The 25,489-nt window shown below is 42.5% G+C and overlaps 2 long non-coding RNA genes across 2 annotated transcripts; both read left to right on the top strand.

Annotated features, from left to right (window-relative positions):
* The first annotated feature begins 384 nt into the window (after nucleotides 1-384).
* On the top strand, nucleotides 385-8,667 carry LOC142080359 (uncharacterized). The gene is made up of 3 exons (XR_012672973.1): nucleotides 385-482; nucleotides 629-1,147; nucleotides 2,291-8,667. It is a non-coding gene; the product is annotated as an uncharacterized LOC142080359 (long non-coding RNA).
* A 4,206-nt stretch (nucleotides 8,668-12,873) lies between these two features.
* Nucleotides 12,874-13,774, top strand: LOC142081355 (uncharacterized). The gene is made up of 2 exons (XR_012673310.1): nucleotides 12,874-13,201; nucleotides 13,535-13,774. It is a non-coding gene; the product is annotated as an uncharacterized LOC142081355 (long non-coding RNA).
* Nucleotides 13,775-25,489: the final 11,715 nt, after the last annotated feature.

Genomic DNA, 25,489 nt, shown 5'->3' with positions numbered 1-25,489 from the left:
TAGTGCTGCGGGTGAGCGGGGAGGGAGGGGCTGCCAGATCCCCTAACGCGGGGATGTTTCGGCAGGACGCGCAGGTGCGCCGGGCCACTCCCGCTCACCTCCCCTCGGAGGCAGCGGCCGCCCTGTGACTAACGCGGCCTGACAGGCGCAGCCACCGCGCTCGCCTCCCCGCCAACCGCCCCGCTCCCCCCGCGCCCTCCCCGCTAACCGCCGCCCCCACTGACATCACCGAGCTGGATTTAAATAGCTCCACAGCCCCCTGCCTCCCGGATACAGCGCGCCCCATTGGCGGCGGCGCCAGCCTATGGCCGCGCCGCGCCGCTCCCCTCCGCCAATGGCGGGGCCGCCGCCGCTGCGCGCCTCCCCTGTCGCTAAGGGAGGGAAATACAGCGCGGCGCGGCGGGCTGTCAGGTGCGCTGGGCTGCGCTGCGCCCCGCCACGCCGCGCCGCCGTCCGGGGACGGGGATCAGCCGTGGGGCTGGGTGGGTGTTGGTTTTTTTTTTCCTTAACCCCCCTCGTTTTTCATCCCTGCGAGGCGAGCTGCTGTAGCCAGCCGCGTAACGCGGCGGTGGCGGCGCGGGGAGGGAAGGGAGTGTGGAAAGTGGCAGTTTTCTCCTTTGTTTTTAAGGGCTCCGGCGGTGGCGTCCGTGGGGCGGCGAAAGGCAGGACGAGCGTCGGGCGGAGGGCAGCTCCGCCGCGCTGCTTTCTCGGGGAGAGCTTAAAGAGCGAGCGCGGTGTAGCGGTGGTGACTCGGGGGCCCGCCAGGCTGCTGGGGCTTCGCGGCCACGGGCGGTGGACTTGTGGGAAGAGGCCGGGATGAGAAATAAAGGCACCTGGCAGCGGCGTTAGGAGAGGGGGGAAAGGAGACGGCGAGGGGCTGGGAACCCCCGCACGCTGGATGTTTGCACCGCGCGGGGAGGCTCCCCACCGAGCTGCAATGGACGCTGCTCGCCGCTGGCCGCAGAGCGGAGCCGCCCCGCCGCCGCCACCAAGGGAGAGCTGCTCGCCAGGAGCCGGCCCGCAGCGCGCCCCTCGCCCGGCGCCGAAGAGGGACGGGGGTTTCCTCTTCGGCAACGCTCCGCTGAACGTAGGCTCTGCAGCCGGCCGCCCAGATAGGTTGCGTGGTAGCCACGGTTCGAGCAAATAGGTAAACGCCACTGTGTACATGTGCTGTTTGGAGAAAAAAAAAAAAAAAAAATAGGAGGATGCGGGTATTGGGCCTGGCACAGGGGACCGGCGCTGCACGGGGAGATGTAATAGCCTCTTCTCTTTCGCCTCGTGCGGCGGCGAGATGCAGTCTAACGAAAATGAAATCCTTACGTAAGGCGGGTTGGATACCTGCTGGGTCGTGCATCGCAAGACGCTGCCCTGCCAGAATTACCTGGGTCTCTCCCTGCCATGGCGCAGCCTGTCACTACGGGGCCTGTCCTAAAAGCAGAATTTCATCTCTAAGGGCTGTTATATCTAAGAGCTGCATAGCATTGTGGAACAAACAAGAATCAATGACATTCCAAACTCAGAAAATTTAACTCATTTTACTTACTATCAAGCTTAACAGGCTTGGAAGGAGAATGTATTCATCTACTTTGCCATCAAGCTGTAATGGCATTGCTTAAAACATTTCTGCTTGGTTACTATTTACTGCTTCACACCCTCCAAATATTTCTGACTTGTTTCTTTCCCTTATCCACAATGTGTTAATACATTGCCTGAATATCCTAAAGATGTCGGTGTGCATACTCAAAAGGCAAATACGTGTTTAAGAACTGTAGGCAAAACACAGAACAGGGTTCAGACATTTCTTGGATTTAATCTCGGTTTCTGGCTCTGCCTACGTTTTAGAGCAAGGTGGTGAACTTTCTGCCTTGCTGCTTTTCTTCCCCTCTTCCCCATTCATCCTCAAATTAAGAACAAAACTTAAGTCACAGTTTTGCTGGGGAGATTTTTTTTTTAAGATAAAAAATTCCTATGCAAGGTGAAACATTAATTATTGTAGGAGAAGCTGCAAATACTATAGAGGCCCTGGTAAAAGTGAAAATAAAAATCAAAAGAATACTTTATCCTTCCCTGAAACAAACCCACTGAATTATCGGAAATCTGAGGTGCCTGCCTGTGTATGTCTTTGTGATGTAATGAAGTTCGTGTCAAGGATTCTTTCCTCTTGGGAGAGGGGAGCCTGTAATAAGAAATCTTCCCCCCTATGTTTCTGTTTCCTCCTTCTCCTTACCTGTTACCCCTCTCGGTGAAGGATGAGGAGTGTGAAACCTTGTTTCCCCTTCTGTTGTTGCAGAACTCCTTGGATGAATCAGAAGTAAGTGCCAGGAGCATTCGGTGATGTCCATGGGAGGAAGGCAGAAGCCAGCAAGGCCCCGTTCCCTCCATCTTGAGCCTTCTGTGGTGATTTGCAGCAGCACAGGGAAGTATGAAGCACTAAGGGACTAAGTCAGTGTTTAAACCTGACTTCACTTCAGCGTAAATGACCACGCAAGGTTCAGATCAGCAGAGGACCAGGGGTAGAATAGCAGAAGTACTTAAGGTGCCTCTTTTAAAAGTTCTCTTTTGCGTATCTAAAGATTAAGGAGCTGTTTAGAAAAGATGACTCTCCACATGTGTTTATGTTTACTGTGCTACAGGAAATGATGGTCCGCATTATCTTACATGGTAGATACGTCTTGGGTGAATCTGTATCACCTTATTGATTTCAGGGGAGCTGTGTTGATTTAAGTGAGTTAAGGAACTAACCCAGCTAAGTTTTAAATAATTGGAATAATATTCTCCCTCTCTTTCAGTCAGATTTGCCCTTCATGTTACTTGTGTTTCATAATCCTCCTAGCTCTCCATTTCATTGTTACAGGACCAGCATCTCTATTGTAAAAAAAAAAAAAAGAACAAAAAAAGAAAAAAACCCTTAAAAGATAGTCTTTTTACAATCTGATCTTTATTTTCATGTTTAAATAAATTTAGGGCACAAACTCATCTTATTTCTTTTAATAGGCCAATTTAGTTTCATTTACTTACACTGGTATTTTTTAGAGCCAGAAGCTCTCAGGAAGACAATGTGTTCGATGCACCAGAACCCTTTAGGGTTTTGATAAAAGACATGATATCATGAGTAACATTTCCACTTCTGTTATTCTTCTTATATAGTAGCGACAAGATTGAATCACCATTTTTAGCTATTCTTCAGCAGAATTTGTAATCTATCAATGTGTCAGCTCAACAGCAGTTTTCTCTTCACACTAATGTGAATCAGAAGGTCCAGCTATCACTGATTTTGACAATTTTATTTTATCTGAGATTGCATGTATTGCAGAAGTTTGAAGAAAATGAATTACAGGACCTATTATATTTTCCTAAAGATGTACAAAACATAAAATATGTCATCTAAAACACTGCAAACTCATTTGTACCGGATAACATTCCTAAGTTAGGTGTTTCATAAGCCTTAAGCTATAAGCACTATAAAATATTTGTGTGATAAATAACAAGTACAAGATCAAATGTGGGTCCCGTATTTTTTTGAATGCCTCGGATTGCCCTCTGTGTTATTACATAATGCATCATAAAGAAATACGTGCCTTCCTTCTCTTTAAATCACTCTGGCATGGATAGTACTAGGCCTTCCTTCAAGTCCTCGTTATGCAAGTCCGTGCTACTGTTAATAGCTGTCAGCTCTGCATGGTTACTTAAAAAACAAGGTAACCGCAGACTTTTTGTGAAGCTCCTTGCATTTCTGGAATTTACAATGAGTCAGTTCCAGGTGTGTTGGTCCCTTTCTCAACTATAAACTAAATTAGTATGAACAAACAGTTTTTCCCCCACTAGAAGAAAGTCTCATTTATTGCAGTATATCACAAGGTAATCTGTTTTTTGTTTAGTTGCATTTATAAGCATATTATATTATGAGTATCTGAATGCACTTCTCCAGTATCAAAACACAGTGGAATAGATCAGAATGCAGTAATAGTTTTGAACGTCTGTTGGAAAATGCAGGCATATAGCTAAGTACTGAAAAAATACGTAGCATAGTAAAAAATACATGATCAATCTAGCAAAGCTATTAGATAACAGAAAATCCATATAGGCATTAAATATTATTATTTAAAGTAAAACCTGTGTTATACAGTATAAGCAGCATTCAAGTTAAATTAATGAGATGTCTATATAGAACAGAAAGAATCATTTTTTAAAGCTATGACGTTACGATGTTCTGTATTTCTTCACTTGGGAGGTGGAATTTTCCTTGTCTTGTCGTAAAGGCATAAAAGTAACAACAAGCACTTCAGAGAATTAGGTGCACTGCCTGATTTGTGTTTTTTTTTCCTCTATCAAACATAAAGATCATTGGTGGAAAAAAATCAGGAGAAACCTCTCTGGCTTTTCCAATATCATGGAGATCTTTCCAAGTACTCTGTCCTTTAACAAGGCCTCGGTTTTAAAGATACTGAAATAGGAATATCTCAAAATTAGTAACACTGACTATTTAAAGAAAAAATTTGCTCTCAATTTATACTTTTAGAAGTATGCAAGTAGTAACTCAGTGATGTGTCACCAGGAAAAGAGGGTTTTGTTTCATATTCTATTAATAGATCTATTAGTTTAACAATCCTCTATTGCATTTTCACATTTCTTTACCTTTTTGTTTCCCTTCTAAATTTGGGGTACTAGCTTATTTGTTTATTTCTCTTTTCCTACTCATAATTATTTTAAAAGTTTCAACTATATTCTGTGCAGGTTTTGGTATGACACGTGGAAAATATTTTTTTTATTCCTTTTGCAAGCAGTAGGTTGGTGGGAGGAGGTCTGCACTCCTATTTTATAGTAGTATACCTACTTAATTGTACTCCAGTGGGAGATTAAATAAGAAAGAGCAGAACGGCTGAGACAAGTCATTTGTCACAAATGTTCATGCAGTTCTGGTGTTTTTTTTTAAGCTTGATTCATCGAACATGATAAGGAGTAATTTCTGTCTGATGCGAAGTTCCCATCCAAGGAGACTAAGTGGGTTAAGTTTAAACTGTGGTTTGAAAATACAGGGAAATGTTACTGGACAGTTGACAGCTTGATTCGGTAGCCAAAGTGGACGCAAGCAAACAAATTGGAGAATGCTATTTTTGCAGTGTCTGAAATATGTCAACTCAGAAGAAGGAAAATGCATCACGAATATATTACTTTGGAGCAGAGTTACTTTAGCTACAAGATGCTTTCGTCTACGAAGCACAAAGATTTTATCATAAACGTCTGAATTATGTAGATTATAAAGGGTACCGATGCTGTCGGAAAGCAAGCATGAAATGTTGATGTGATAACCTCTGATACTTAAGTGGCATTTATTGACTGCTTTTACAGTATTTCATAAATTTATAACATAAGTTTAGTAATAAAACTTAGTGAAAATGCACAAGGTAAGCACTAGTGTAATACTTATTTCAGTTTTTTTAGATAGGCTGATTATCATATTTAATAAAGTAGAATATGAATGAGAAGGCCCAGGACTAAAATTACTTTAAAAGGGGGGTTTTAAAAAATGAGTATCATCAGACTCATTTTTAGTTTGTATTCGTTGCTATCTCTTTTAATATAATTTTCCCTTTTGCAAGTTCCTTTCTGTCTCTCTTCCTTCAGAAATACTATGCCCCTGCCCCAAAAGGGAGAAATATAATGGCTACAATTAGCTTCTGTTTACTGGAGCAAAATGATTTTTTCCCAAACTGAAATATATGCATTAATTTGCTACACTTCCAGCTATTTTTACCGATGGTATTTCTGAGAAATGGGTAGTGATGTCCATTCTAATGCAGCTTGCTACAGTACAGCAGCTGTAATCTAGCGTTTTTCTCTTAGGTAGTTAGATATACAGAACTGTCAGCCTGTTTGCTTTTAAGTACCTGAAAGCTGAATTGGAAAAAATATTTTTGATACAATAAGTTTGCTTTTCAGTCTATACTTCCTTTTGAGTTTTCTGAGTAAATGCTACGTAGACTGATTATCAGAAAAATCAAGGCTTACATAATCAAGCCATACATTTTTGTACTGCCTCCCTTCCCCCCCTTAGCTTTCATTTTACTCTGAAAAATGAAAAATTTTGAATAGAAAATTACTATGACATACTGATTATATACACATTTTCATGAGACTGCATAGCTAAGCTATTTGTATGTATTTAGTAAAAGAAAGCAGTAAGCAAAATATTAAAACGTTGAGATGGCTAAACTTTAAAATTATAGCAGTCATTAAATACAGCATTATCTAATATGATGTACCTAGTTGTGTGACATTGAGTCTTTTTTCTTTGCATGGGGAATTAGGGTACTTCTATGTATTCCTTATTCAGAATAAGAAAAATAAGAACGTCGTACCCCATTTTTTTTTACTCGTCGTAAAGCTGATGCTCCTTCGTAAGGGAGCTGGTTTTAATACCCGGCTTTCAGAGGATGAGCAATGATTGTTGTTGACAAAATATATAGCAAATGAACTCTGTCCTGTTAGATAATTACAAATTGAATTAATTACAAAGAATAATATTAAAATTTTATCTAAATATGTTAACATGAACTCTTACCCATAGGTGGCAGTCAGCTTTCACTCTAGTAGGGATGCCAAACTTTTGGTTCAGGGTATTCATTCTTATGCTGAAATAATTTTGATGGGGAATGCGTATGTGCATGTACATAAGTATATACATGTCTGTGCGTTGGGGGAGGGGGAAGAAGGTGAAATTAACCCTAAAATTAATTAGAAATTAGGAGGAATCTGTATTGCTATATATAAGCAAAATAAATTATCACATTCTGGAGAAAAGATCCAAGGCATTTCTAAAACCACATTGCTGACATTCATCTAAATGAAGTAGTGATAATTCAGAAGCGAGCAGGTGCCCCTACAAATTGAGCAGAAAGGCAAGTATCTCGCCAGCCGTAGAGAACACGACCTCGTACTGTGCCCAGTCCTCCAAACTGCATTTCTGTTTCATCGCCCATTATCTGTAAATTACAGAAGCGCCACAGTGACGACACTCTGCCCTGGAAATCCCAGCAATAAGCTCCCTTAAACATCGAGCAAATACAGAAGAGGTGCTCCAGGTGAGGCTGTCCTTTCAGACATGGAGAGCGAGCAAAACCTGTGGGCTGCGGTTCTCGTTCTCCTCGCAGAGCTGCCATTGACACCCGTGGCAGCGCTGCGCAAGGGGAGGACGCTGCCCGCGAGGGCAGAGATCCACTCAATTTTGCCCTCAGCTTTTTTAGGGCTTTACGTGGTTTATGGGGATTTCCGTTTGCAATACCGCGAAGGAGGCACTTGGGACCCCACCAAAACCGGAGGGGATAGAAGGAGCTAATAAGGCCAAGTTATCTCAGTCTAAAACAAACAGAACTTGTGAAACTACACACGTGACGTACTAAGACGATCGCACTCTTCTGAGAAAAGAAGACTTGAAAACTGAAATTCATGAGTAGGTAAAGTCATATTCTTTTTACTATTACAGCTACTCTGGGACTCTCTTCAGTTAAGATTAATCTAATACTGTGTCAAGATGGGCCACTGTACACATTTAGCAAAGGTCAGGAACTAGCATTTTACAAAATGGAAAATTGGAAAAATACACAATTACATGTTGCTACTACAGTGTTTTACTGTGATGCAAGATGAAGGGCTCAGAATTGAGCGGAATGGTGCAGTATTATTAAAACAGAAGACCTAATTCTCCTTATGCAAGAGTCGCAACAACACACATCATTGTATAAGCCAAAGCAGGCAGTATGATTTCATAGTCAAACAGGGTATTTCCACATACATGCAACCATGATGTGACTAATTAGATACTTGCATATGCACAGTCCCGTTTGTTCCCCAACTGTAATAATTAAGAGGATTGCACTCCACGTTAATTTACACTCTTGTGTAACACTATTGAATACAAGATAGCAGGTGGTGATAAACTGACTGGTGACAAATGTGTAAATTTGATATGCATTTTGAAAATCAGAGGTTTCATAGTCGGCTCTGACCTTGACGTAGGCAAGACTGGAGAAGACCTCCTCAGCTGTCGGGCCTGCTCCCAGCTATCGCAGGCAGCCATGTTGCGCTGTTCAACTTACTTGCAGAGATACCAGACTCCATCTTGAAGCTACCCTTGTCACGAGGTTGCTCCTCATTTTCTGTTCCTCTGAATGCTTAAAATTTCAAATAGTGTGTATCATGACCAGCTGAACCTCTCAGGTTCTGTGAGGTCTTTGACTTCAGTTTAAAGAGCGTTTCTCTCTGCTGGTATAAAGTCCCTTCCAATCTGTCACCCCTTGAGCTTTCATAGGTTACTGCCCAAACAGCCCTGCCCTACCTGTCATAAGGGAGGTCGCTTTTCTCTGACCATTCTTCTAACCCTCCTTTGCACCTTTTCCACTTTCAGTAGATCTCTTTTAAGATGCAGGGTTAGAAGTAGACACAGTACTCCAGAGAAGACGTTGCCAGGGCCTCCCATGGTGGCATTAATACCTTCCTATCCCTACTAAATACACAGCAACTAATATTTTGATTTTTTAAAATTTTTACATTCAGAGCAATCTGCTGTCAGCATCTCACAGGCCTTGAGGACTGACCGAAACACCAAACTTACCCTTTTTTATGGATGCTGATAGCAAAAGTTCTTGTTATTCATTGCTAGTTTATGACCTTGACCTTTGCACTATTATACTGGTATTGCATGACAAGGGTGTCAAAAGGCTTTTTTATAAGAAGGGTGTCATCAGTTTCATCCAAGCCACAGGCTTCACGTGCATTTTCTGGCATGTCCAGATTTGTTCAGGAATCTCTACGCTTTGCACGACTATGGACGTGAGCTGGCACATGCACATGATACGGCGCAGGACTTTACAGGTGAGCTAGCTCGGCTCATGAAACAGAGTTGTCTCTAGCATGACGTTACCTCAGGCACATCACGGTGTGTTATTTCAGGTGAGCCTTCAGAAAGTTGTGCAGTGCTTCTGACTCGGTGTTCTGCACTGGCTTCATTTGACAGCTCTGGGAGCAAGAGACCAAATTCTGAAATATTTTTCCAGGATCAACAGAGGAGATGGACTTAGTGTCACATTATATTGTTTCTATTGATCCTGTAGGTTAATCTCCAGTTTACAGGTTATGCCTGTGAGATTGAAGGGAGAGTGGGATGTACAAGAGTTGCGTGGCACTCTTTAATAACATGTAAAAATAATTTTTTTTTTTATAGAACAATCTGGAGGATTTTGGTGGTTGTGTTTCTGGAAGTTAAGTGACATTATGACTGTCTCTAATTAAACAAGCAAAAATCTATTTTTCTTTCTTCTCTTTGTCTTCCCTTGGATCTTGCTGTATGAAATGTGTATTGTGGCATTTTTATATAGCAATTTTATTTTACTTCTGTGCCTGTGGGACAACTAAGAAACTTGACCACTGTGGTTTATCTTTATAGTGAAAATACCATACTGAAGAACTTTTGGTAGGTTTGGTGTATGCCGAGTTCGAGGATACTGAGTCAAGCCCATCATGTAAAATGACTTTTGTGCCCTTTGTTATATGATATGTCAGCCCCGCGTTGTGCAAACAGTGCCCCAGCTTGCTGTCATCGGCTGATCGTTCCTAGGTTAAGGTAGTCAGTGAAAATAATTAGTAAGATCTGTCTGGGATTGTTCTTTAAGGAAGTCCACTATCAACTTGCCTCTAGCCTGAGACTTCCCCTTCAAAACTACTTCACAAGCTTCTATTCATATTAAGAGTTAATTTAGTAATTGCTGTCTTCCTTAGTTGTTAGGGTTTTTTTCCAAGTAGCATACTAACAAATGTTTTCCTGAAATCCAGTCAGATTAGGTCAACTCATTTCCTTAATGTAGAAAAGAAGGATTTGGTGTTTTTTTTAAATGTTTGGCTAGTGTGCCATAATCTATTCTTAGGAAAGCTTTGTAGTGTTTTCCTTATTTTCTATTTATCCAATTTTATCCTACGCTTCCTTGCATCCAAGTTCTTGGTGGGCAGTCCCAATTTTTCCCCCTTTTAAACTCTGATTACTTCTAAAATCCTATTTGAGGTGGCTGCTCTTCTACTTGGATTCAAGGACCAATCTGTACAAGTTTTCCCACCCAGAAATTAAGAAAGCCAAAACGAAACTTTTTTTTTGCTGTTTCATCTCCATCTAAAGGATTCACAGAGAAGCTCACTCACAGCGATGGTGGTGAAACGTGGATTTTCTTGAAGTCTTTAGCATGTAGCTGAGAAGACCACAGACATAAGAGCCTCTAAATCCTGCAGTTTACTGCTCCAAGCTTCACTTCTAGTCCAGCCACGGGCTGGTCATATCTTGGAGGTTTTATAAAGTCTTAAAAAGAAAGTAAACATAGCTAAACAACGTGGTTAAGGTTGCTACAAGTTAAAAGGCATCCTTTAAAAACCTGAAGTTATACCCAAATGAAGAAAACACAAAAGAACATCTATCATCTGGCAGGTTATATACGTAAAACCACTATTAACTGTACTGGAAAATGAGTTTGAGGGAAAACTCACTGGCTCACATGGCACTGATTTTTAGCAATGGCTCTAGAGAAAGATAGAGGTAACTACAGACCATTAGGCCTGATGACCAAGCCAGGTGAACTAGTTAAAGAAAAGAATTAGTGAACAAATGGATAAGTGACTTAGGGAAAGAAACAGGCAGCTTTTGTGAAGGGAAGCGATGCCTCGCAAGTCCCCCTGTACAGGGAGAGGAGATGTGGTCGACTCACCTAACAAGGAATTAAAAAAAGACATTTGACATCTTTTACCAAAGGCTCTCAAAGAAATTAAGCTGCGTGGGCAAGGAGGCAGTGTCTCACGTGGACAAATAACACGTGAAAAGAGAGGAAGCAAAGGACAGAAATGAACGCTCACTTTTTGTGGTCACGGGAGCAGAGCCCCTCGACCGGCATTACACAGCGTGCTCAGAAATGTTCTGGGAAGGGGCATGAATAAAAGTTGCAGAGATTACTGTCAAGACGAAGACAGGACGAGGGAAGACACCGTGAAGCTGAGTGACTGAGCAACAAAACAGCAGATGAACCTCGGCGCAGGAAACTGCACTGTGATACACGGGGGGAAATGACGGGGTCTCAGCTGGCTGTTACCCTGCTGGAGCAGCGTCGTGGGGCTGTAATAGACGCTTCCACGAAAACATGAATGCGCTGCTTGGCAGTGGTTCAAAAAGCAAGCAAAATGTTAGGAATTGCAAAGAAAGAGACAGGGAGCAAAATTAAAAAAAAAACCCACATGATTATGGTGCTGTGTAAAACTTTTCTACCACTTTCCAAGTCTTGCATGTGTTTCTCTGGCCTGGCTGCCTTTAACATAAATGCATAGCAACGTGCCTGTTTCAAAAACATTGCAAAATCAAAGCTAGAAAGCCAATATCAGACAAACAAACAAAACCCACTGTACCAAAAGAAAACAACAGTTTGCTTCACAGGCTTCTCCCCCACCTTCAGAAAGGCCACGAGGAAAAGAAACAAGGTAAGAGGGTAGCCGTGGCACTGCTGGAAACATGCTAAGGAGTGATGAAGGTGAGTATGTAGAATAGTCTGATTATACTTTGGCCCTTATTTGCACCTCTCTTCCCCTCTTTTATCCTCCGAGATCAAATCTATTAATAATGGTAAAGCAGTTGTTAGAACGCCACGCTAAAAATCATTAGTAAGCAGGAGAGAGCACTGTGGCCAGGGCTGTAACGCACACACACAAAACACTGGGCGACAGAGATGTGACGGCAGACTCTGTTGACATGGTTTCTAAATGAGGCAACCGGGAGTACCTCAGAGATCAGGATTATTTAGTATTTTTGTTAATGACCCTGTACCAACCACACAGCCCGTGTATCAACTGTTCTGGTGCAATCTGCTAACAAGGCAAGAGCTGGGAGTCGCTGTCGGTGCGGAAGAGGACTGGGCTGTTACAGTGGAAGTGAGCGGCTGTGTCCACTGCGTTAATCAAAGCAGGTAAAAATGTAATTAAAAACCATGTCTGCACGCTAAGGAACTAGTAGGAGTTTCAACTACAGATGGGAGCTTACGAGTTAGACTCTCCAAGACAGAGATGAGGGGCTGCGAAGGGATGACCCGGCGGGGCAGGGGGGTGATGCAGCTGGGAAAGAAGCAAACGCAGGTGTAGGGTATAGCAAGTGCGTACGCGGGATTTCCAGTAGAGCTGCTTTCCAAACCAAATCGCATCTGCGGTATCATTTGTGATTCGGGTCACCTGTGCTTGGGAAATGTGAAACGTCACCACATGCAGAAAGCTGTTCAGGACAAGATGGAGCTTGCCTTGCGAGAACTGGGTAAAAAGCATTGCGTTCATTAACCAAAGATGGACAGGGAGGGGATCTTTTTTTTTGAAGGGCTTTTGTTCTCTGACTCCCACAGCCCTCCCTGTTTGTGCTGCTCAGGTACGTGTGGAAAACTGAAGGCGAGGAGGAAGCAGGGCTGGATGCACTTACCAGCTCCTCCGCAAGGCAGGAGAGTGATTGCGGGAACGGGTGTTCAGCCAACGGGTCTGCCATATGCATGATGGATGGTAACATTTTTCACCACTGTAAGGTGGCAGCAAACATTTTTGAGTGTGGTGATCAATTTTGTTCTCTAGCATCTAATTGAACATCAGTAAATATGTTATTAAGATGCTTGGCAGTGTGCTCTTTTGCAATCAAGGCCAAGATGTAGCCAGATACTCATCTTAATCTCTCCAGACACATTTCTAATGAATTTTCACAGTGCCTAGAGGAAAGGTCCCTGGTCTGAAGTGGGACACCTGGATGATAAAAGCAAATTATAATTAATAATATATTGTGTTATGATGTCAGATTGTCATCTAAAGACAGTGGTAAAACCTTGTAGTATAGGCTACTGCTAGAATCCTATTAATAAAATTGCTTACTTTAAATCACTCCCGAGGCATAAGGTAGGATGTTCTTTCGTAGACGATGCTTTCTCTTGACTATTTATATTTAACTCCCTATTTATGGTCAAGAAACCACCCAATATTGAGAGAAACTGTATTTTGAAATAACTCCATTGTATTGTGATGTTTTTGTTATCATTCTGTCCTGTGAAGATACGGATAAACTTCCTTTCTGCTTACCGGAAATACGGCACAAGGTCAAGGCTCTCTACCCATCACAGAGCGCAACTAAGGAAGAAAGCTATACCTACTTAGGGTTAGTATACCGTCTCCTTGACTACTTAGTCCTCTATTTCTTTGAGTAATCAGTCCACACTTCTACAATGGCAACTTTTTGATCTTCTGTTTTCTGCTGGGCTGGCGGAAGTTTTATTGGAGTAAAATTTGTAACTTTTACTCCCAAAAATTGGAGTAAAAAAGTCTGCTGAGTTCTACCATATACAAAAGCCAATCACAGCAGCGTATGCTACAGAAATAGATTTAGTTCTCATTGAAATTCACATTTCTGGTCAACCTAATTTTACTACGAAAGCGTTTTGTTTTCCTTTGACCCCTAGATTTTCTTACTCTTTTTGAATCATTGAAACAGGAAGGATGGAATCCCGGCCCATTGGAGTGCTGGAAAACATGCCGAGAACTACACTGAAATGAGGGTCCAAGGTGTTCAAAGCTCAAACAAAAGCTGTTTGGGAAGTGTAGTTGGCTTTGAGCAATCTTCTCAACATTTTAATTCAGAAAACTATATAACCAATCTAGGGGAAAAAAAAATCCATTTATCACCTTGTGCAGTGGTTTGAGTAATAAAAAAAAGACTGAATTATGAATTTTAGTGGTTTGCCTTTTTTATTTCAATTCTATACTTATTACCATTGTTAGTTGATTCTTATATGTGTGAAAGCATACATATGTTTTAGTTTGGGGGGTTATGGCATCGCTTCTGGAAAAAAAATAGGTGCAACAGTTTAGCAGACAATTATCTAATATTTCAGAAACTCCAAATAGCTCCTGAATGGCAGACCTGAGTTAGAAGACATGAAAATTGAATGCGTTAAGGTATTTATCAGGCAAGCCAGAAGTGACATGTGATGGACTAATTTCCAGTAAATCATTGTTATCAGATATGAAGTAAATTTTCCATTAGTTAATTACCACAGTCTTTGGACATTCATCCTTGACCTAGAGATTATTTTACTTTTTTTTAGGAGAGAGCAGAATGTGAAACCTTTATTATTGTAATAACGTGGCAAAAAATAAAAGGCGTCAGTTAAGCAACTGCCATCAAGGTGGTAATACGACAAGTCTATTTGAGCAGCGGATACCCAGAAGAGCACATCGTCCCTGCCATAAACCCAGGCAGAGGTCAAATGCACAAAATCAGTTGTTGCGCTGAAGCATATGGACCGCCCAAGAAACTGGGGTTCCTGTGGTGCCTACCTAGGTCTTTTTGCTTCCAGAGGGCTCTCGGAGAAGTTGTCCACTGGCACCCAGCAGGCCAGCAGCGGAGCAGGACTCGTGTCCCATGAGCCCCGTCCCACCGAGCAGGAGCAGACTGTGAGTGCCTGGCCCTTTTGCCCAGGTGAAGGTGGGTGAGCAAGACATGACTTAACTTCAAACTGGGTGCGATGCAAGCTGAAAGAAAAATACTCACGACGCCCCCGTTCTGTCAGGGACCTTAATGAAACTCCCACTGCCAACTGCAAAATCTGGAGGCCTGATTTGAAGGGTGCCACTTTTTAACCCTGGGGCATGGTCGTAGAGATAAAAGCAGAGAGTGGAAGAGTATAGTAATCTTCAGGATGTGTGGCATCATTATCCTCAGACGCTGCATAAGCCTGGTACAATAGCTCCTACCACATTTTCTTTGAACTTGAACTATACCTTCTTTAGGGCAGAGAAACATTTTCAAAATTGCCTGAACATCATAGCATTTTTTAAAGGTATAATTTTCAGCTCTTCGATGGACTACTTTTTGGGCAAGTCAGTAGTTCACTTTCCCCTGATTTATTTGTCTGTATCATAGGGATAACAGTATTTGCCTGCTAGCGTGAAATGCTGGAGGGTCTTGCAATTTATGTAGTTTCAGATTGCAGTTTATCTGGATGGTGAACAGTATCCTCAGATACAAATATATTAATTTCCTTAGTGGAGCAGGAGGTTTTCAGGAAATAAAAGCCCTTTCCTAATCAGGCAGGGAAATGAGGGCAGCATGGCGTAGCCAAAGTGAGATAAAATATTTGTAATTTTAATATAAGATGCACATGTAAGTGTGTTGACTTTGCTTTATGGAGGACAAGGAAATATGAAAAATGGTAATATTTTTTGACTCAAATTATACGAAATTCTAGAGTTAAACCAGTCCCGCTGGGTACAGACAGCTGGGATTTAAGAAGAGGCCGAGGCCAAGGCCACCCAGAACTGGGATTCATCTGCTGGGGATCACTCGAAGGCTACTCAGTTAAAACCTTTCCATTTCCAATGACCTTTTCTGAAATCAGGTCTCAGCCGGCACAGCCAGGGACTGGACTAACTCTGCCATCCTTCGCACTCCCCACACCTGCACGATTCCTGGATTCCCAAACCCAACACATCGGTTAAATGCTTTTTAAATGAATAGCCTAGCAGTAAGAACTACCTCCCAGACTAACCACGGTCTGTTGGAAATCCCAACAGACACATCCTTGTTTGGAGCAATCATTCTCCTCTTAGTATTACTCTCAATTTTATTTCAATATTCATCCAAGGCTGTAGCTACTGCTAAAAGCTGTTCATACAGATCCATTAACAAAAAACTTTGGATTCACCTCACCCATCTTCAAACATCCACAGTGCACAGCTCTTCTTCTCTGAACTCCCCTTATATTTGTGAGAGAGAAATAAGTACCAGGTCATCTCAGTCTGAACTAGGGATCTGAAGTAGGTCACGGAAGTCGTGCTCCAGAAAGCCCATTTTTCCCCATTGACTAAAGGGAGGCTGCACCATTTGTTGGGATCGCAAGTGTTTTGATGTGATACATCACAGGAATGGGTTTTTTTCATTTGATGGTTAAATTCTGCCTCATTGGCACCCATTCTTTCTCACTAATAACAGTGGAGCTGCACAAGCATAGTTAAAGACAAGTTGTGGTCCATTATCTTGGTATGTTAATGAACTCTGGTATTTTTTTCTGTATTTTATGCCAAAAAAGCTGGGTATGGGGACGAATACAAAAGAATCTTGTTCATCAGATTTGCCTTCTGCTCAGGGATACAAGGCGGCTTTCACTGGGTGCAGAACATATTTTATTCATTTCATAGATTTTGGGTTGCATGTGATACAAGTATTTGTTTTGCTGGATTCTCAAAACTTCTGGAGAAAAAAAAAGGAAAGTTGCCACGTAAATGTCTTTCCAGAAAACAAGCAAACAAGCCGAAGAGCCAAGATCTCCAACTCGGCGCCGCTCAGCTGACATCAGCCACTTTACACAAGGAGGGAATGCAGCCTGGACTTGCTGTAGCTATCACTACAGATGAAAAGCACAGGCAAGATTTCCACCGACCAGGGTTTTGTCCGAAAAGGACGTCTGCTTTCTGTACACATATTAGCAGCACCTGAGGGATGGGGCAAGTTTTATTTCCCAGTATGAAACACCCTTTAGGTGCAAGAAAACAGGGTAAGTCTTGAAGAAACAAAAGCAAGAGGAAAGCAGGGAGTATTAACTACAAAGTAACTGGACAGTCCTTTGGAGGATGCTTTTCTCCTTTTAAATCTGGTGCCCGTATTAAAATTTTTCCCAGCAGCACGTGCATGACCGATACTTACTCTGCTGATAACGCAAAGCAACAGTGACCCTGGCACCAATGCCGAGGCAATATTTACAAAAGGATGAACTATTTTTGAACAATGTCTCCAATGTACTAAGCACAAACAGGCTTTTCTTCAACATCAAGCATGCATGTTGTCTCGTTCCAACGATTTTGTTCATGTACAAATGTATTCATTGTGGACAATGCAAGGAAAATGTCATTCTCTATTTATATCTCAGTTTCTCTTTGTCCTCTTTACAGTATCTCGGGGCAGTGATGCAGAGCAGAGTCTTGCTCTAAACTCATGCTATTTTCCTCCCCATCTTCCTCCGAAGCTCTCGCAGTCGCAGAGCCACAGAGAGTTAAAAGGCTCCCTACAGCAGATCTTTTTTTGAGACACAAAGATCGGTCTCTCTCCCTCCACTTCCCAGCAGAGAAGATCTAAGTCCTGCCTCTTGCTCCATCACTCAGAGTACATAGTGGTCTTGGCAGCGAAGGATGTGGTGGTAGCAGGGTTTTGAGCCGGGTAAGTGGATGCACCTGGCACAGCAGCCTGAATAGGCGACGTTAAGGCAATTCTCCCCCGGTAATGTATGAAACCATCCACTTCATGAACAGCCTCTCTGTGATAAAGGCTGCCTTTCTGTTGACTTGGATAAGTTCCCCAGTATGGTCAAAAGAGAATAATGGAAGACTTTGAAAGAAGGGCCCTTGCACGGAAAATAATTAATCTAGCAGCGGAGGAGCAGGGAGAAAGAATTTAGTGACACTTGAAAACAAAAAACAACCCCCCAAGTCTTAGGAGTAAACTAAAAGCATGGGTGCAGGCTCACACTGTGTTTTCATCATGGAACAAATCACCTGTCCTGAAAGCATCATTCTTGGGCATGTTGGCCACCTTCTCGGGGAGGAATTAAGAACATTATTTTAAGTGCCATTTCAGGGAAACGCTATTTTGCCTTTCAAGTATCATGTGTTTTTCTCCAAGGTGGGAATTTCCACTGCTCTCAAGTGCAGCATCCCACTCTGATAAGCTTCAGTTTATTGGTAAAGTGATAAGCATCATTTTAGTACATTTAAGCACATCTTAAAAAAAAATCAATTGATAAAACTCCTTACTTCCACAATTAAAAGTTTGAATTGGAAGCTCAACCTTAAGCGAAGTTTGCCTTTAATAGATTTCTGCAATCTTTCCAACTATGTGTATACAAAGAAAATATTCATACATGCCTCAGATGCAACAGTGAAATGAATATAACACATTCCACATGTTCTAAGAAATTGAAAAACTCACATTTCTAAAGAAAGAATATGTGACTGTTTTCCAATGTGAGACTCCTGAGGCCTGTACACTCACTTGAATGGATCTCCTAGTAAAGAACATCCTTAACACACAGGATTCACATCCAATTCACTGTCAAGCCTCAAAACATTCACTGATGCTTATAGACTTTGTAAAAAATTCACTCTTTTTTCCCTAGATAAAATATCTCAATCAGGTTGAAGCAATTTTGTTCTCTGAAAGAAAAGTTTGAGACTTAATGAATATTACGAAATGAATTTTTTTTTAATCACATAATACATTTTAGATAAAGGTTATATATAACACCAAATAAATGAACTCTTCTTGTAATTCATACTTCTAATAATGCATGATTTCATATACTTTAGCACATAAAAGATTAGATAGCTTTAAAATTAGAGCAGTCAAACTTTTAGCACAGCATGAGATGAAGATAAGGAGTATTCAGTCACTGAAAACATCTTTCCTTCATCACCGTCTTTCTCATCCTTAAGGAATTTTAAAATTGCAATTGAGCAATTCTTAACTACAGGACAAAAATAACTTCTATTAGCTGGAAAATATTTTAAGATCTTTCAACTTTAGGGTGTAGAGATAAACTGTCATGTGAGGGCATGACTTATCATTCCCATGAATTGATGTTTGACAAGAGTTGGTAATTCTGACATTTGGAGAGATGATTAAACCCCCTAAATGATTGAAAGCTATGCATAACCCTCAAGATTAAATGAAGATTAAATGATCATCTATTATGGACATATGCAATATATATGATTTCAACAGTTAGCTGGCAGCAATCATTCATTCTTACTTTTCATTAGTTTTTTAGAAAGTAGCATCTCCCAAAGTTAATACTGGCATCTCCAAATAAGGATAGTATTGAAATTCAAATAATTTAGTTGTAATCTAGTTTGGGTTTTTTTTTTCAAATATTCCTAACATTGATTCATTACCATATTGAAAACACTCAGACAAACAACTGATTAGTCCCCTTTCAGATAACGAAAATCCTTTGGAAGTGTTTTAATATGATTTGAGTCTCCAGTGAGCAGAGGGAAAAATATGGTCTTTTCAGCAAAGTTTTTAAAACCGTTTTCTCAATTTACAAAAAGCCTCACTATGTACGTGTCAATACAGAAGACCTTTTCTGCCAAAACGTATCATTTTATCTAAGGGCAAGTCTTGGAAAATGCTACTTGGCAAGTTCTTTTAATCAGATGATGTATAATGAATGATTGCAGCTAACGATATTGTATACTTTTGTTGGTTCTGCAGCAACCGGTATTACTGTTTTTTGTAATTTCACATTTCTTAGCAACAAAGAAGTTTAACTTCTGTTGTTGGAAGCTATGCTAGGATTATTTTCACAATCTGCTCAATTTGTCTGCTCTTACATATGACAATCCACCATAAGCAATTGAGAAACATTTTCTGCACTAGCTACATTAAGCCTTGTGGCAATTATTGCTATCTTGGCTGATCCACTCAAAACCATTTCTCCACTTAATCCAAAAGCCTAAAGCTCTTTCTTTTCAGGCTGCATATCTTGCCTTGTGGAGGGCGTGTTACCACTATAGTCGTGGTCAGAATCCAGGTACAGATGCAACATGATTGATTAAAATTAAATAGGCTCAGTGTTGGGTTATAATCGCTCTGGTTATTCCCACTCTCCGCTGGGTCAATGCACCTCTGGATACTGTGCTAGACTTACAGACAGTGCTGAGTCTATCATAAAAGCATGTGGTCAGCATTTTTAGAGACCAAAATTTTGAGATGATCCTAACTGCAGTTCTTCTAGCGTGACCTCTAGTCTGGGCACACGTTTAAAATTTATGTTTTTACATTTTGGTGATGGTTCAGTTTACCAAGAAATTTAGGATCTGTTGGGTTTAAAGGTACCGTATGGATGTAATGCCTGAAATAAAGAAGAGGGTTTGGGAAATAAGAGAGGTGTCAGCAGAGACAGCAGAGGTTCAGCATCTGAGAAATCCTTCTGGGAGAGTGAATACTTAGCGCTTTTCTTAGTAGTTGTGAGAGCTTTGTTTTGCTCTGGACAGATTCAGTAATTCTCAAGCTATAGTGTCCGTTTACTGCCTGAACCGATGCCTCGAACCCGGAGCCCTACCTGTTATTTCTATTTTGGGCAGGGTGCATCTCCAGGCAACACAAACACCCAGCACCTGGGAGACTCGTTTGCCACATTCGCCCTGCACCGGCCGTGGGCCGTAGACATGCGCTTGGTCCTCTCGCTGCCCTTCCAGTCCCGTGCAGGGCAGAGGAGCCTTCCCGACCTGGGTGGAAGCAGGCAGCCAGCACGGCAAACCCAGCCGCCCTACGCCCGTGCTGTCCCTCCCCGAGGCGGTTAAATAAATGGATGCTCTTTATTCACTGGCCTTCACTGAATTGAAGACGCATCCTACAGTTAGCTGTACTGCCTTGCAGCTCTAGTAGTCTGCATTATGCATGTCGGCCACTGTGATGTATAAGTATATTATAAAAGCTGGACGATGCGAGAAATGGGACATTTGAGCTCTTGGACAGGTGAAATATTTGATGCTGGGAAGGGTTGCAAACCCCTGTAATACAAATTAAGTGGCTGTTTTTACTGGGGCAATGAAGTGCAAACATTCGTTATTTATTTCATAACTCAATTTGTATTTTATACTCCAAAGTTAGCAGATTACTTCAGATAACCGCAATGATTTTGCCAGAAAGCAATCTGCTCTCTGAGCCGGCTGGCTCTGCAGACAAATGCTGCACCGCTAACTTCTCCCTTCATAAACTGAAGGTTTTCCTCTGCAGCTGTAAACGCTAGAAATGTTGTTTGGGATCTGTGGGAGAGGCTACATGATCCCAATAAGGTCCATAGCTCAGTGGCCAAGGAGTTGGGAAGCTCCTGTCTGGGTTGGCTCTGCATGGGAGCTAGTCGCATGCACACCACGGTCCCACCACTCAACAGCACTGCATCTTCTTGGGCTTTTATCAGCCTGACACACATTCACAGAGCTGGGCCAAATGCTTCTCAGACACAGGGGGATTGAGAGATGGGGCCAGACAGCCCTCAGTCCTTAAACCGCTTGGGAGCGTGCTCGTGGAGCTGAACAGAAGCATCATACTCTACTTCTGGTCTGGCAGAGGTTGAGTAGCATCACCGACCTTCTGTCCACTCTTCAGGTGAATGCTCCCACTCTCTCCTGGCAAAACGTTTTAAGAAGATGCTGGGCCACTTTCAGGTTTTACTTACACCTGAGAAGCTAATAAAAACAGTGGGGTTTACTTTTCATTTCAGTTTTAAGGGAAACTTTAAAGACCAGATAATGTGTAAGCAGTGATGAACAAATAGCTGGAAGAGAGAATAAAATGCTGGTACAAATTTTGGCAGATGATAGTTTTCAGAAATTTAGCAGCAATCTTCAATATTACCATCTAGCATGGGTCTAAGGGAGTCAATGGACCTAACCTCTTTCACCATGACTGGGATATCCAAACATCTAAAAGCCGATCAAATGTCATCATGCTGATCACCTTCTTTTTTTCCTGTAGCCAACTGCTCTTCCTAAGGAAGAGGATGATTTGTTGATTAAACTGATATTTATTTCAATGTATTCTGGGAAATCAAGCCTTTAGTCCGTAACAGCGACAGGTCACTGAGGGGTGGCTTTCATGTACTTGAGCACTTCACACCTCCTAAGCGGGGCAGTCTTGATGCGGGTCCTTGTGCAAAAGCTTCCGTAGGACATTTTACTTCACTCCTTAGGCAGTGGCATTAAATTTGATAGCAAAACTGCTTCCACCCTCTTTATATCAGTAACTACATAAAGGTAGGTTAGAGCACATGGTTTTAATTTAGCCTTTAGTGGTTTTATTTGGCAGGGTAAAAAAAACTGTTGAGCACTAACCTTGAATTAGAAGCTGACCTCCGAATTAGTCAGCCTTTTTCTTGTAAAAGCATTTTGTAGAGTATAAACATGAACCATCTATTTACATAACGTTAGTGACAGCCAAATGATTTCTTACGAGCATTAATGCTGGAAATCCCAAACACTCCTTCCTTGCTGGAGAATGGTTTATAACTCCTGAGAATAATCTCTCCCCCAAATAACTGCAAACAGAAAAGGCTGATCATTTTCCAACCAAATTCAGGATTTCTCTAGTATTTCACTAAGAAACCCTCCTACAATTACTGGATGATTATTATAAGCTACTGATGCAAGTCACCTCCCGGGGTGCGGGTGGAAAGCTCTGACTGTGCCGGTGGTGGTGGTGCCTGCTCCCGAACCGCGGCGGCTTTAGCCACTGTGCTACGGCAGACGCCGTGAAAGAGCAAAGAGCAGCCTGAGTCCGGCTTGGCACTGGGGAGCCCTGGTGCCATCAGAGTACCGGTGACGGCCCTGAGGGATGTCGGTCGACAGCAACCCCATTGTACACCTAAGTTTCTCCGCCTCTCCCGTTCCTGGTCTGCCAGGAAGCCGAGGGCAGCGAGGAGCAGGGGATTTCAGTCCTGAGATCGTCCTTCAACCAAGGGAGCCTCCAGCAGGGCTGCAGCCCACCTCTGCTTTCCCAGCTGGAGCGGCACAAGAAGGGGGTAGAGCAGACTGGTGGGCCCTGCATGCGTGCTGCTGCCTCTGGCACACCTACGCAAGCGCTGCGTCCTAACAGAGCTCGCTGCAGTATCTTAAAGGCTTTCAGCTTTTTTCTCACATCCAGGGAAAATGAAACCCATGGCGTGTCACCAGGCTTTTGAAGTGCCTGTGTTTCTTTGGCTGTGAGCTTTGTTATTTTTAAGTATAAAATTCAATAAAATGGACATATTAAGTATAATGCAAAACAAATCTGAAAAAGATTGTGTGGAATATTCTGCAGGCCACAGGGGCATTTAACAGGTTTTCAGAGGCAGGAAAGTAACTTTCTGAGCCTTGGTTCATTTTAGTTTATTTTTGCCCACTTTAAAGAGAGAATACTTTGTCGCTGCCGTAGCTTTTTTGTTTTTATTCTTGAACAAACAGCAGAACATCCTTCTTTTTTTGAAACTATATTTCCAGAAGGTAATTTTTTTAATTATTGCAATAAGGGTATGTACCATAGCATAGCACTTCTACCTTGCGCCGCATTTATTGACATGCCCTGCCATAATATGCCATAATAAGTCTCTAAATTAAGATGGTATTTTTCATGCTTTCAGCAACAGCAGCACAGTACTCTGCTCTTTGCTTTGTGTTATTATTAACTCCCCCATGATCGAATTCCAGCCTCGGGCACTGGTTGTGTGATGGAGCCGAGCTCTGATGGCAGGTTTCAGCCCTTGTTTTGTCTGGCTGCGTTTGCCCTACCTAATTCACGATAGGAAGCACAAAGACTCGGCTGAACAGAAGGGAAGTGCACGGCCATTTTAGCTTTTCTCAAATTATGGCTTACGACTTGTCCCCCAGACTGGAGTAAAGTGACTTCTGTTTAACATAAAGGGTGGGAAGAGTTTTACTCCAGGCAGAGGTTTATCAGCCCCGGCACCATCTCCAGTAGGCGGGAATAAGAAACAAAGCATCTGAAGGCTTCTTAGATAACGAGCACCAGACCACTTTACGCTGCCTGGCACTGTTTTGCTCGCTGGTATCCTCCATGGGACGGACACCAAGCCTTTGGTGCTGGAAGGCATTTGGGGGGCAGGCTGCAGGGAGCACGGAGGGTGTTCCTTTGTTCCTCAACGTTGCCGAACACTCAGTTCAGAGCGACCCTGCTGCCGTCTTGGGCAGTGTGGAGCCTTTCCTGAAGGTTTGGCACAAATACTGTCACTCACCACTAATAAAATAAGGCAAACATCTTCCCCTCCCATCGGGGGAGGGTGTTGGTGAGTCCCCGCTGAGGATGTGATCCATTCCTCCTGACAAATGGCCAGAGACGCCCGGCAACGTCCATGTCATGACTCGTAGGGAGAGGGCAGGAGCGTCGACTGCTGCAGGTGTATCTCCTGCCTCTTCAACAAGGCTGGGGGTGATGAAGCTTATCCTTTCTCAGGCCTCCTTCCGCTGCTGGTCTTCACTGTGCAGCAGAAAGAGTGTCCTGTAAATAAACCAGCTCCTTCCAGGACCAGAAGCTGGACTGAGGGGTCATGATCATTTATATTAATTTTGCTCATTTTACTCGTTGTGGTCAGATATGAAAGCAGTGTTACTTCACAGGTGGAAAAAGCAATTCCTCCATCTCATTTTAGGATGACTTTCTGAATGTAGCGCTGTGAGGCTGAGGAACATGTCCTTCTGAGGCAGGAGAAGATTTCTGATCTTCACCGAAGCCCGTAGCAGTTCCGTGGCCATCTTCTGAAACCCACAGTCCTGGGCTTGGACACACCTGGAAAATAAAGTATTGTGGCCTATTTCTCTTCAGCGTGCTGCTCTTGAGCTATGCAAGGAGGCTTGCTGGTTGCACACTCCTTTTCTGCTAAAAGAGCTCCTTCTCCAAAGTAAAAGGATTGAATGAAAATTTTAATGTGATTAAGACATGGTCCTCTTGGAAAAAGCCTTTGCCTGGCCCATCAAGAACATTTCTGTTTCAGGATAAATCACAGATCACAGAAAAAAACTTTTCTAGGTAGTTAAAGATATAAACAAACCACGGGAAAAGTTGTTGTCCTTTGTCTGGCTTGCTTTGTGTCCAAAATTGAAGTGTTCTTCTTGCTCTGGTTTCCAGTGGTAAGATCTCTTGCACCAGCTATGTTCTCATGTAGGAGAAAAACAAGAAGCCTTGGCAAGAATCTCTCAATCTCTCTCACCAGCACCAGAGCATTTTTGGTAGTGGATCGGTTTTTCTAAGCTAAGAAAGTGAGGCATCTTGTTTGTGGCCCGCACGACGAGCTGGAGCGCGGCACAGTGCGGATCAGGTGAGCTGGAGCATCTGCTGCCACGTTTCTCTCTGCAGCTTTGGAGGGCGATGGTTCCTCCCAGAGATCTCCACAGCCAGCACACGGCTGCCACCGGGCTGCCCTTCGCTGCTCTTTTGCTCCTTCGTGTTACAGAGCTTTGAATTGTCTTCAATTAGCAGTAGCAGGCAACGCTGATGGCAACTTATTTACGCTCCTGTTGTCTCTAGGAACCTCCGATTGGGTTCCTCCTGGCGTAGTTTAACACGCCTACTGCCTGCCAAACATTTTTTTTTTTAATCCTAAAAGTCTTTCTGTTGCTAGCTGGAAATTTTTCTGCCTTTCAGATATAAAGTGACTAATGGGATACATTTCATAATACATCAGCAAGCTTAGTACTTGTTATTATCATATTTCAGTGCCCTTTAAATATTACCAACCTGCACTGGAAGGATGGGGTAGTATGTAAATTGTACATAATAAAGAAAGTAGGAGGAATTCTTTGTTCTTTGATAATCACATTTTATAAGGTTAAGAAGGTTTATCGCATTAGGGAAATGAAGTTTAAAAATGTTGGGTTTTTTTTTAACCAGTGTTTTTCAGGA

Source organism: Calonectris borealis, chromosome 3 (genome assembly GCF_964195595.1).
Source record: "Calonectris borealis chromosome 3, bCalBor7.hap1.2, whole genome shotgun sequence".
Taxonomy (NCBI): domain Eukaryota; kingdom Metazoa; phylum Chordata; class Aves; order Procellariiformes; family Procellariidae; genus Calonectris; species Calonectris borealis.
This window is presented reverse-complemented; position numbering and strand designations above follow the sequence as displayed.